Source organism: Dermacentor silvarum, chromosome 5 (assembly GCF_013339745.2).
Source record: "Dermacentor silvarum isolate Dsil-2018 chromosome 5, BIME_Dsil_1.4, whole genome shotgun sequence".
Lineage (NCBI taxonomy): Eukaryota > Metazoa > Arthropoda > Arachnida > Ixodida > Ixodidae > Dermacentor > Dermacentor silvarum.
In genome coordinates, this window is record NC_051158.1 from 163,925,644 (window position 1) to 163,938,098 (window position 12,455).

Genomic DNA, 12,455 nt, shown 5'->3' on the forward strand with positions numbered 1-12,455 from the left:
CTACCTTTCTGACGGTCGCAAGTGGCTTCTTGTGATACCCCGACATCCCCGTGACTTTATCTGCGACGATTTCCACACATACCCACAGTGGGCGCATGTCGGCCTCTTCAAGACCTACCCTCGACTACGCCTCCAATTTTAATGGCGCGGCATGTACAACTACGTGCGAAAGTTCATTCGCTCCTGTACTCAGTGCCAACGCCGAAAATTACCTCCCGGACAAGTCTACCCGTCACGACCCCTTCCCTGCCATAGTCGACCCTTTGATCGTGTTGGTATTGACATATACGGACCGCTACCATCCCCTCCAGCCGGAAACCGCTGGATTATTGTTGCAGTGGATCTCTTGACCCGTTATGCTGAAACCGCCGCTCTGCCGACTGCCACCGCCCGCTACGTTGCATCGTTTCTGTTACGCCATTTCGTTCTGCGCCACGGTGCCCCTCGCGAACTTCTCAGCGATAGAGGCCAAGCCTTTCTTGCCGATGCTTTGAAGGCACTACTCAACGAATGCCGAATCGTTCACCGCACAAGTACAGCGTATCATCCGCAAACTAACGGCATGACAGAGCGCTTCAACCGTACTCTTGGTGATATGCTATCAATGTACGTCGCCTCTGATCATTCAAATTGGGACCAAGTTCTCCCTTTCGTGACGTATGCGTACAATACTGCAGCCCAAGCAACTACTGGATTTTCTCCGTACTTTCTCCTATATGGACGAGAACCATCTAATACGTTCGATACAATTCTTTCATATAAAGCTGATGCGTCCGAAAATACTCCGCTGTCTGAAGCAGCTCGACATGCTGAGGAATGCCACCAGCTTGCCCGCTCTTTCTCCACCGAGGACCAGTGGCAGCAGCAATCCCGTCAACCTGCCGACCGTTCCGCACCAACATTTTCCCCTGGCTCTCTGGTCTGGCTTCGGGTACCCGCTACCACACCCGGCCACTGCGCAAAACTTGTCGCGAAATACCTCGGACCCTACCGCGTTCTGGAGCAAACGTTCTCCATCAATTACCTCGTGGAGGCCCCCACGCCATCGACAGACCTGCGCCATCGCGGCCGCGAACTTGTCCACGTCTCTCGCATTAAGCCATACTATGACCTAATAGTAGTGTCTTCGCCTTAAGCCGCCAGGATGGCGCCTTTTTTCTGTGGAGGGTGACTGTAATGAAGAAGAGTAGCCTGCGCCTCAGCAGCATCGCCACCGGCATGAGCTCGTGGTTGCTGTCATCCTTGGCCGAACACTTGAGACTGCTGCCCGTTCGCTGCGTCCGTAGCTAATAAACCTCTTAGCACATTTTTCAAGTTTCCTCCAAACCTTAAGAGGAGAGGTTCCTCGAAACAACTTTATTTTATTGTTATTACTTGTACTAGAGGTTTCAAAATTCAGCCAATAGGAAGCAGACTTCAAATATGACTTTGTTTTTGTGTAGTGGTAGTTTTTGAGTTATGTGATGCACAATGGTAAAATATAGTTATCTTTCTGGGCTCTTTTTTATGTAGTAAATTTTCACAAAATGCATCGGATCGCAAAGTGCCGATATCTAGCCAAACAGCGTGTACAATTACTGGAACTATGCGAAAATTTTTATAATTTCAACTAATACTTTTTTCTCAATTCCCTGAAATATAACCTTGCACATTGGCAACTACTGCTATGAGATATTGCAATTTCAAGTAGATACCAGCACTATACATATCTTCAAGATTAAGTATGCCAAATTCCCTTAGTAAAAGACAGTTTAAGTGTACAAGGTTATTTTCATGGGATTGTGACAAAAATTGGGTGAAGTGTCCCAATTTCTTTTTCGTAGTTCCAGTAATTTTACACGCTGTTTGGATAGATATTGGCACTTCGCGGTGTACAAAGAGCTAAATAAGCTACAGCACAAAGCTTTTTGTGGAAATTTATTACACAATAATGTGTCCGCAAAATCACTATAGTTTGCCGTTGTGTAGGACATAACTCAAGAAGTATAGCAGTGACACAAAACCTAATGACATATTTGAAATCTGCTTGAAAGGCTTATAAGTGGGTGGATGTTCAAATCTTTAGTACAAATATTTTTTTAAATTGATTTGTCGAGGAACGTCTCCCCTTAATACTTGCCAAGTTCTGTCCTTAATACGGAAGACGCATACAGTAGAGTTTCAACAACTTCGAAAATACGTCCTTTACTTTCACTAAACGCAGTTTATGCACGGTGCCCAACACACTCTTAAACCAGAAACTCGTTCGCCTTGTGGACTAAACAATGTTGCAGAGAGAATTAAAGTGCTCACAAAATGGCGCAGCTTTGGTCAAACATTTTATTCTGCCGTTCCAACACTGAATACGGCCACAATATCATCCGTTGTCATAGAACAGCTGTATGGTACAGTAAAATATATATGTATTCTTATATATATATATATCTTGTATTCACAGGAGAACAGCAGTGTGGCCATACGCAGTTTTTATTTATACACAGACACAAGGACGCATTCACTCCTATGTTCTTGCTTCACGATCTGTTCACTGAACCTCATGCGCTGGACATTTTCCTTTCCACGCAAATTACCTCTCACATAGAAGTGAAATATTGAAGATCCTGAATGCTCTTTCCTTTCTTTCGACAGTGTGTTGATGCTGATGTGTGAAATGTAGTAGAGATGGTTGCAACATTATGCTTTAGACATGTCAGTCTGTATCTTGTTTACTGCAATGCCATCCAAAAAAAATCGATTATTGATGAAGCACTGGGTTTTCCAAACATCAAACAATAGAGACAAGTGCTACTATTTACAAAACTTCTGGCATCAATAAATTCCTGCACCAGAATTCCGATATGCAGCAGTCAATTAGAATGTGAATGTGGTACAGTCCTTGTTTAGCGAAGCAATTTTATATTAAGGTGATGGTGTAAGCATATAATCATTGAAATGGTCTCAATGTTATTTCGTAGATCATGTGCAAGCTTTAAAACGAGTGTTTTCACTTTATATGCCAGTTATGTAAAAGTTGCCGAGGTCACTCGCTGTATCGTAATATGTCCTGAAGATCAAAGTTCGCAATGGAACACCCACACAGCTTGTACAATACAGCTAAAGGAAAACAATCATTACACACAATATCTTCATCTACAAGACAAGTAATATGCTCCATTATTGGCAACAGACGTTTCCGTAGAGCATTCTGTTCAACATTTTTGTTCAACAGAACACTGCAATCAACCAAAGAATGTCTCCAGCAGAAAATTAATGACTAGTTGCACGCAAGCGACACAACGCACAATTCAAGTTAGGTATCTTCTGATGTGCAAGAAAGCTTATAGAGTTTATGATATGTTTCATGAAAAAAGAATATGAAAGTGTGTCACAACAAAATAAACAACTGCTACTGAGTCATGTTCATATGCAGAGTGAGTATATCACTACACTGAAGTCTAAAATCTCAGTCTAGCCTTGCTTTCAATGTAACTTTCTGCAGTGCTAAACACAACATGTCAAGTCTTCTAAAAAATTAAGATGTCAATTTCTTGCTCTGCACAAATATTTGATGACAAATATAATGCTCATTGGCCTCAAATATACAACTTTTGGCATAACATAAAATCTTTTGTAATCCAGAAGAGCTATAAAAGAAAATGAAAACGTGTGCATTAGAACTTTTGAATTAAAATGCCAGGACCTACATAACATCTGTAGCCATAATTCTGCTTTCACCTTATTTTTACAGCCCACCGAATAAACAAGACAAAGCTAATTGGTTTGGCTGCAGTGTTATTCTGGTACTTTGATGTATTGGCCTGCCTAGAAAATGCCTATAAAACTACACGTGGGCCTTTCACTCTAGCCAATGAATGTTCATGACACGGAAGCACCAGTAACAAAGCTGCACTGATGCAAGAGATTTCATCCAGCTATAAGCCATGTTTGACTGCTGACGGTACAGTTGCACCAGTTATTCCAATGATTTTGTATAACACTACACACAAACCTTAAATAACTCTTCCCTGTTTGATCCAAGGCCTCCCATGAATCTTGTCATCATGAACAGCCTCTTTCTAAAGGTGCTCCAAGCAACAATATTGGATTTAATTTTTTGCACACACTTAATTCCAATAGCACAAAACATTTCGTCTAAGACCCTGCTTTGATGCATTGGCCAATGGATAGGCCAGCCCTGCCTCATGCTGAAAAGTACCAGTTCATTTTAATAACAACTATCAAAATAAAAGCACTTCACTATACATGAGCAAACAGGTGCTTGCTATTTGTTTGAGCAGAGATGTCCGCACATAGAGCATAAACTGGGCAATAGACCAGCCAGGTGATGGCACTAAGAAACAAATGGGTGTAAGATTCAATGCGAGCCGGGAGAATGTAATGATTCTATCCCAATTCTTTTCCTTTTTGTGTTTCGTCAGTGGTCTGAACAACACTCTGCCTATATTGTTACCAGGATCAGCTAGTCCTGACTGGCGGATGATAGAGGAATAGAATAAAGCAATAAAATCCTTACATTATACCGGCCCTGCTTTCTAGTATGGCACCAAGAAAATAAGCTGTGCTGCCAGAACAAGAAAGCAAGCGACACTTTCTGTGATATATTTCCACACAAAGCACATTGATTATTGACAAAAAAATGACTTTACAATAAATTGAAAAATATTGTGATGATTGACAAAGCTGTTTTTGTTCTTATGACAGAGTAAGATAAGTAGAAATTTCAGGTCTTTGACATGCAGGCAAAGCATGAATCAACATAAATGCAAAGCATAATAAGTAGTGCTAATCTCTTCTTGGTCACAGTATCTGCAGAAACCACCATTACTTTCCGCGAGGCTTAGAAAAAAGTTGAAACTTTCAAATTTACTCATTACCAGCACCACCGATGGAAAAAAATTCTAGCAGGTGCAGTAAAGATTAGGACAGTCACTTCTTGCAGATAAGAGAGAAAAATGCTAACGAACAAACTGCTGAATGAAAACTAAAGCACCTAAATGCAACACTACAGTTTAGCTTCATATACACTGATGCAGCGTGTGCAAGATGAGAACATTTCTAAAAAGATGCCATAAAGATATCCTTAAGCTAAATGTGTCACAAAGCCTTAATTTTTATTTTCATTTTGAATTATATTTTATACAGGCTGTTTTTTGCAGACCATACAGAATGTTTTAAAATCGCTTGTGCCAGGTAACATAATTTTAGTCCTTACTTGAAGTAACGAACATTACTCGCACAAGAAATCGAAATGCATAATTGACTAATTACAAAAACGTGCTAACATTTTTTAATTACTTAATGCACATATTGCAATTTACGAATTGTAGCTGGTGAATTTGCAAGGCATATCCACTTGGAATGAATTCTCAGGATAGCATGGTTCTCAAGATGTGCGGGAAAAATGCCCTATTGCTGCGCTTACTTTATTCACAAAAGTAATAAACTGCTGCTTCATGCATTAAAGCACAAAAGTAATTGGAACATCCATGTATTTCATAACACACTTTAGAATGAATATCTTGAAACTGGTGTCAGGCAGAAAATTCATTCCAAGTGAGTGAATATATATATATATATATATATATATATATATATATATATGTATATATACAGCTGGTGAGCTTGCACTGCCTTGCAAACTCACCAGCTGCAATTCCAGCTGCCACATAGTAATTAACTAAATAGTTAATTTGTGAATGTCTGTTAATTATTCAATTATGTATTTTGATTTCTCGTGGAAGTAATGTCTGCCTCTTTGAGTAATCCACCTCAATGACTAGAATTACGCTATCTGCCACGGGCGATACAAAAAATTCTTTACGGACTAAAAAACACCTCGTATTTTCAGCATCGACTTGTTAGCAGAAGAATGGGACCTTTAAGAACTAACAACAGTACATTGAAAGTATAAAGATAAATAAAAAATAAAAACATTTGATAGGGTATCCAATGTGCTTAGAAAAGTGAAGCTACCCAAGCTCATATTACAACTATGCTCAACGACAAACATCAACATTTCCTGGTCTTAAAGCAAGATAATCAGACCACATGATGTTACACACACTAACCAGCATGTGCATCTTTATCTAATCACAAATTGTTCCCAAGAACTGGTTTCAACAGTTCGCAGCAGAATGAGCAGATGATGCAGATGTGATATATGTACAGCTATATTCACAAGCACAAATGCAGCCACAAGAGCATCCACATTGCAAGAATCTAAACTGCTAACCTAGCCATGCAAAACAATTTCCTCATACTCTGGAAACCAAGCCTGTGAACACACATTACAATGGCCAATGGAACCATGTTGTGAAGTAATGCAATAAAATTTAGCATTGTAAATCAATGTGTTTTCAGGAATTTGGCTCCTTTTGTAGACCTAAAAAGCCACAGCAGCCAAGAGGCAAGAAATATTGTAACAATTTCATTCTGAAGATGCAGCCACTTAAACCAAAAGCAACATATAAAACACGTTGAGAATCCCACATTTTTCTGATATGGTAGGAAACGTTTGGTGATCATAAGCGTATACTTAAAAGTGTGCAAAATAATTTGTGTCCACGTTAAAAGTGCCAATTTTAATGACTATATAAACTGTTTCTGAGAAAGCACCATTTATGTAGTGCACGACCATCTTATATTAGCTATAAATGAATATTGCACAATTTTGCACCAGTTCACATAATAGGAGCACTCTTGACAGTGCATATCTAGTGCAGAATATATATGACCAAACTATGATGAACTTTATCATACAACACCAACTTTTGGCTATAAGTATATATCCAATGGGTCTAAACAGAGCAGCAAAACTAAACTTAATCTTGGGAGGTTGAAGCACTTCAACCAACCACAACCTTTTCCATCACACAGAAGATCAGAAACAAATGCTTGGAAAGCACATATTTGATACCATTCACCCATCATCTGCCCAGCAGTGTGCTGGCAACATGGCAACATTGGTTAACAAGCAAACACTCAGGGGTAAACAGTGACGCAATGTGCATATCTACACCCACACACACATTTCAAATGATAGACATGCTCTATACACAGGCACACACATTCAACAGGATGCACACAGTGCAGGCTGATTCGCCTCGCACAAGCAGCAGTCTGTTTTCTGCACTTGGTGTGTCTCTCACGACTGTCCATATGCACATATTCACAAGGCTGTCAGCTCAGGAATCTGGATGCTCGAAGGTTGACTGGCAGATCAAACAGGAGGAGAGAGAGCTTGGAGACAGTCTTAGATGCCCTGTTCATGCAGTCTCCATAAGGAGTAGCCAGGAGTCTGCAGAAAGTCATGGCATATCTACAAAAAAACAAAACAAAAAAACATGTTAGAAACAGCAGTTTCAGCATTAATGCTTTCTGCTTACTGTAGCAAGCATAATGGTGAATTAAAGAGCTAAACTCTGTCGTTAATTTTATCACAAAAATCGTGCTCGCAGGAAAGATTTTCTGCCACTGGAACGGAACTGGAATATGTGTTACACAACCCATTTATTTCATTATAAGCCAAACTGTTCGAAAAAGTTTTTTGATGAAAACGTTCTTCACACAAAGGCAAGTTTTTCAGGAACTATATGGGCACTAAAAACTATTGTAAAACAATATTTCATGAAAGACAGATAGAAACAGAATGTCCCAACTTCTAATGATACAATAAACATTTTTGACTTATTGACCGTACAAAGGTAAAAAAAAAGTAAAAAGAAAACTGAGATTTGGAAGATGTTTTCACATTGTATTAATTTACTTTTGAAAAAGTGCTGCTTTCCATTGTTTAACAATGCAGGTGCCCTGTTGTGGCACATAGCCTGGTTGTGCAAAAAATTATGGGAGCATATCACTATCTTCGGAACTCAAATTGTGTCACATTTTCAGTTGCAAAATCTACCGAGATTGAACTTTTAGAAGGCATGTGAACCGCATTGTTGTCCGCAGTTCTGCCATTTTTTTCTCTGGTTTACTGCACATGTACAACTTGCGTAAAGGTATTTCGTACTCTTCTTTGTGCTTTATAATCAAATCTTTCAGTTACGAGTAAGCCCTGTCGTCCATCGTTTTGTGTTCGTGCTTGGGACCTAACACACTATGTTGAAAAGAAAAAGACTGCCTAGACATGGCACTGCGCATTTGCAGGTGTTAGTCACAAGCCTGAAAAAACATTAGTGCTTTACTTACTGCCGTGGTTAAGCAGTGCCAATCATTTTTGGTGGAGACTATCACACATGAAGAGTAAGCACTTCACACAGCAAGAGGCAGTTTTATGTATGACACTTGTGCCGAGTATATACATTTCGTTGGAGCAGCTATGCGGACACTATGAATGTCTTGGCAGTAAAAGCAATACCTTCATCACTGCTGAAAAATATTCAGGAAGCACCACTGAAAAGTCCTTGCAGTGCTTCTCAGAAATAAGAGCTTGCAGAGGCACTGGAACCGTTCACTGAGAAGTTCATGGAAAAACTGGGTGAACAGCCATGCTGCGCAATTGTACTAATACAAGAAACACTGAACCTCTGGGAGGCAAACCAAGACTACTGAGTGTCCACAAGCAACTGCTCTTGAATTTGGCTTTCAGGGGATGATGAGCATAATTGTCTGACTATTGCAACAAGTATGGGCCTCATCAATCCTGCTGGCACCAAGAAACTGTATAGCTTAACTGTGCAGGAATTGCCATCATCTCAATAAAGTCACAGTGAGACATCTGCAGCTGAGCCAGTCATATTTCTTGGAAATGCGCATGCATGTTTTCAGTATGCTTCGCCATTGTTGTGTGTTTCTGTGAATAGAAATGGACTCAGCAGGCATTATTAAACGTGCATCTTACAAGCTCTGAGGGCCTGTACATATGTTGACATGCATCATATGTATTTGGTCTGAACAGATATTATGCTCGACCATGTCCAACACAGCATACATGGAAGATGTTGTCTTGCATCCTTTTGAGGAACATCATGTGCTCTTTAGAATAAAGATCTAGCAAGTGAGTTGATTTGCTTGGCTTTGCAGTGAATAAAGGGCATCTCTGAATGCAAGGCTGAAAGATATAGCTGAACATCTAATCTCGCAACACATTACGAGTCTGCAGCATTTTCTCAGCATAATGCGTTTTGTTGTAAACTTATTCCACAGTGCATGGAGTTAAGGTGCTCATTTTACAGCCACGTTACAGCTTCCAGATCTGAACAGACCATTCAAAATGCAAGAAGACCAAGGTTACTACAGCCTGGACACACTTCTTGAGTAGACACAATTGCTGCAGTTCTTGCAAGCTCCAAGTGTGCTTTTTCCTGTGGCTTTCAGAAGTCACACACTTGATCATGTGCAGCAAAATTATCCTATCAGAACACAAGCACCTTGCCATTATCACCACGCTGAGAAAGTTTGACGTGTTTCTTCACAGCACTGCTTTCACCAACCCGAGAATGCATGGCGTTACCATGGCTGCAGTGCTTGCAGAGCTTAGGAAGCCATCTAGCGCATTGGAGACGAGCCAATAAATGCTGCGATTTCACTATATATGGTACCGGAATTAAACGAAAAAACTGTTATCCACCCAACTCGTAGCATGAAGCTACAAAGGCAATCCCTACACACTTTTCTAAAACAAAGTTTCCTAGCTGAAAAAGCAAATCTCCTGGTCTGGCGATAGAACCCGGGAGCAGTGCCTTTGTGAGGTGTTTGCTCTACCATCTGAACTAACCATGAAACTAGCAGATTGCAGAACAAGGCCGAATTAACTCGAAGCACAGGGTCATTGAATATGGCAAATGAGTTCTGCAGAAGGCTGCAAGGTGGATAAGATTCATGAAAGTGAAATATTGTCATCTATGCGACTGTAGCACAAATTTTGTTTTGTAGCCAAGCAGACTCAACTAATAAAAACATTTTCTGCTAATTTGATGACACTGCTGGCTGTAAACAGCTCTTGCAGTAAGAGTCATGAGAAGTTATGCCAGGCAGTTACTTGACCAGGTTCTAAATATGGTAGGAGCCGTCCGTGAAAGTGAATGCTCATAATGCTACAATATTATTAGAGCCTGCAAATCACCAGTTGACGGCAAATAGTGGCTGGTGATGTAACAGGCCTGCGTCCCTGAAGCCTGTGAGGGAACTGCGAGGGCTACCTATTGGTCAAGACACCACCTTCCAAAGTGGGATGAGCTATTGCTGCTGCGCATTCCGAACGTACAGAACATTGTAAGTATTTAATGTGCAAACGGGGATAGCCGATATTCTGGTTGACATTAAGAGGAAGAAATGGAGCTGGGCAGGCCATGTAATGCGTAGGATGGATACCAAGAGAAGGGAAGCACAGTCGAGGACGGCAGAAAACTAGGTGGGGTGATGAAGTTAGGAAATTTGCAGGTGCAAGTTGGAATTAGCTAGCGAAAAACAGGCGTAATTGGAGATCACAGAGAGAGGCCTTTGTCCTGCAGTTGACATAACATATATGCTGCTGATGATGATGAATGTAGGTGTTGACACGGTTAAGCTTTCCTGCGTAGCTAAGTGCATGTAATTTCGCATGCTTCGCGAGTACGCTGTTAGCAGGAAAGCTGGCTTGGCATTGCAGCGAGGCATAAAAGGATGGCGACTTACGATCCCCTGGCAGACAATACAAAATAGGTAAACAATAATTTGAAAAATTGGATGATTCCACATACAGACACGCACGAATACTGTGATGCTAGGCTGCCCAAGATGGTGCACACGATAAGAATGACAGTTAAATGCTACGCTGGCTTTGCTTCAGCAATGCATAACTTTTGGGCACAAGTCGTCTTTTCAGTGAATCACTTCTTCCCGGAGGTGGTTCATCTACACTTTTTCTACATCTTCAAAATGCTTCACGTGGGGAACGAGGATGCCCAGACGTTGCTTGCACGGAGCAGGCTGAGCAGTACAACAGAATAATTTTTGCTCAACAATTAACTTCTACCCTGCATGCAACTCATCAAGGATGCGTCAGGGAGATTTTCTACCTCGCTATCCCTCAAGTGGATGGAAAGTGTACCATAGACTAAAAAACTGTCACAGTTTCGCCCTAAGGGCGAAGCAATGAATGCGATAGCAACACAGCAATGTCATACGAAGTAAGGTGAGCGGCCTTGGTAGCAATATGAATTGTAGTAAACATGAGCTGATTAAGTAAGCAGGTGTGCTGCGGCGTAAGTAGACCAACATGAAGAGAGACTCGATGACCACGAGAAGGCGCGTGTGAAACGGTGGTGTTGATGAGAAGCGCTTACCGTGGGCAGCGCGTGCGAAGGGACACACCTGTAGTGCTGCACTGCCGATCTGGGCAGCATTGCATGTGTAGCGTGCGTTGGAAAATGTGGCCCGACTATTACTAACTGAATGAACAAGCGTGGTGTGAGCGCGCACAAACAAACATGAATAGATCACACTGAATGACTGCAGCCAACGACTGTCAAAACGCTGGCAGCGCAACGTACCTTCGCCCGCGCAGGTACGTGCGGTCTATCGCTTCAACGGAAACTGAGGGCGCATAAAGGTCAGAGCCGTGTGGAGATAAGAGACGGTGCGGTCGAACGAACGACGACCGCGGTTGTTGGCAGCGTAGAAGTGCGCCTCCCCCCCCCCCCCCCCCCCCCGCTTCCTCCGGCGCTGGCTTCCCGCTTCCTTGCTTGCGCGTGGGAGAGATAAGAGACTGCGGACGAGCGACGAGCGCGGTTGTTGGCAGAGAAGTGCCCCCCCCCCCCCCCCCCCTCCCTCCGGCGCTGGCTTTCCGCTTCCTTGCTTGCGCGTGGGGGATTGAGTGCGTTCGCTCTCCGTGATAGCGCGCGTCCCCGCACGCTTCCGCTGGGGCATACGGCGCGCGGCGAAGATTTTATCTATACGGAACCTCACGGCGACGGCAGAAATCCGGTTGAAGTGTCCATATAATTGCTATCGCAATAAAAACTGTTTGTTATCATACAAGCTGTGGCACTACACCCGAGCTGAAATTGCAGGTCTAATACAGATTGAAAACTTCAAAGCTTATTCTCTCAGCTCGTTGTTTCATTCTGCATGCAGACTGTTTCTGACAAAGTGCCCAGGGTGAGCATGGCAATCCTTGAGATCACCCATAAAGCAAAGGTAGTGGTTCACTGATGTGTGCATGGCTATTTGTTATTAACTCAACTGCCTGTTCCTGCCCCAACCTTTTCGTTGAACCTTCGCAATCTTGGAGGTCTTTGACATAATTGACTTGCTGCAATGTGGGAAAAAGTGGGGCACCTCCAAGCCCTTGCTGCAGGAACTACCACTTGTGGCACTTGAATGTGGCTCGAGCTAAGGCACATGCTTTCAGGGTGCCCAGTTCGATAGAGCTGGCATGGCTTAATTGTAAGGTGTAGGTACCAAACTCAATGATCCATTCTAAGTGCTATGGTTCATTTTTGGGGACTACAGCTGAGTCCAGCAACTCA

At 42.1% G+C, this 12,455-nt stretch overlaps 1 protein-coding gene across 2 annotated transcripts in view; it reads right to left on the bottom strand.

Moving 5' to 3' along the window:
• Positions 1–2,305: 2,305 nt before the first annotated feature.
• Positions 2,306–12,455, bottom strand: part of LOC119453852 (uncharacterized) — a 234,869-nt gene continuing 224,719 nt past the window's right edge. For both annotated transcript variants that reach the window (XM_037715900.2, XM_049666890.1), the window contains exon 7: positions 2,306–7,318. The gene's annotated coding sequence lies outside the window, so the exon portion shown is untranslated. The remainder of the gene's footprint in view (positions 7,319–12,455) is intronic.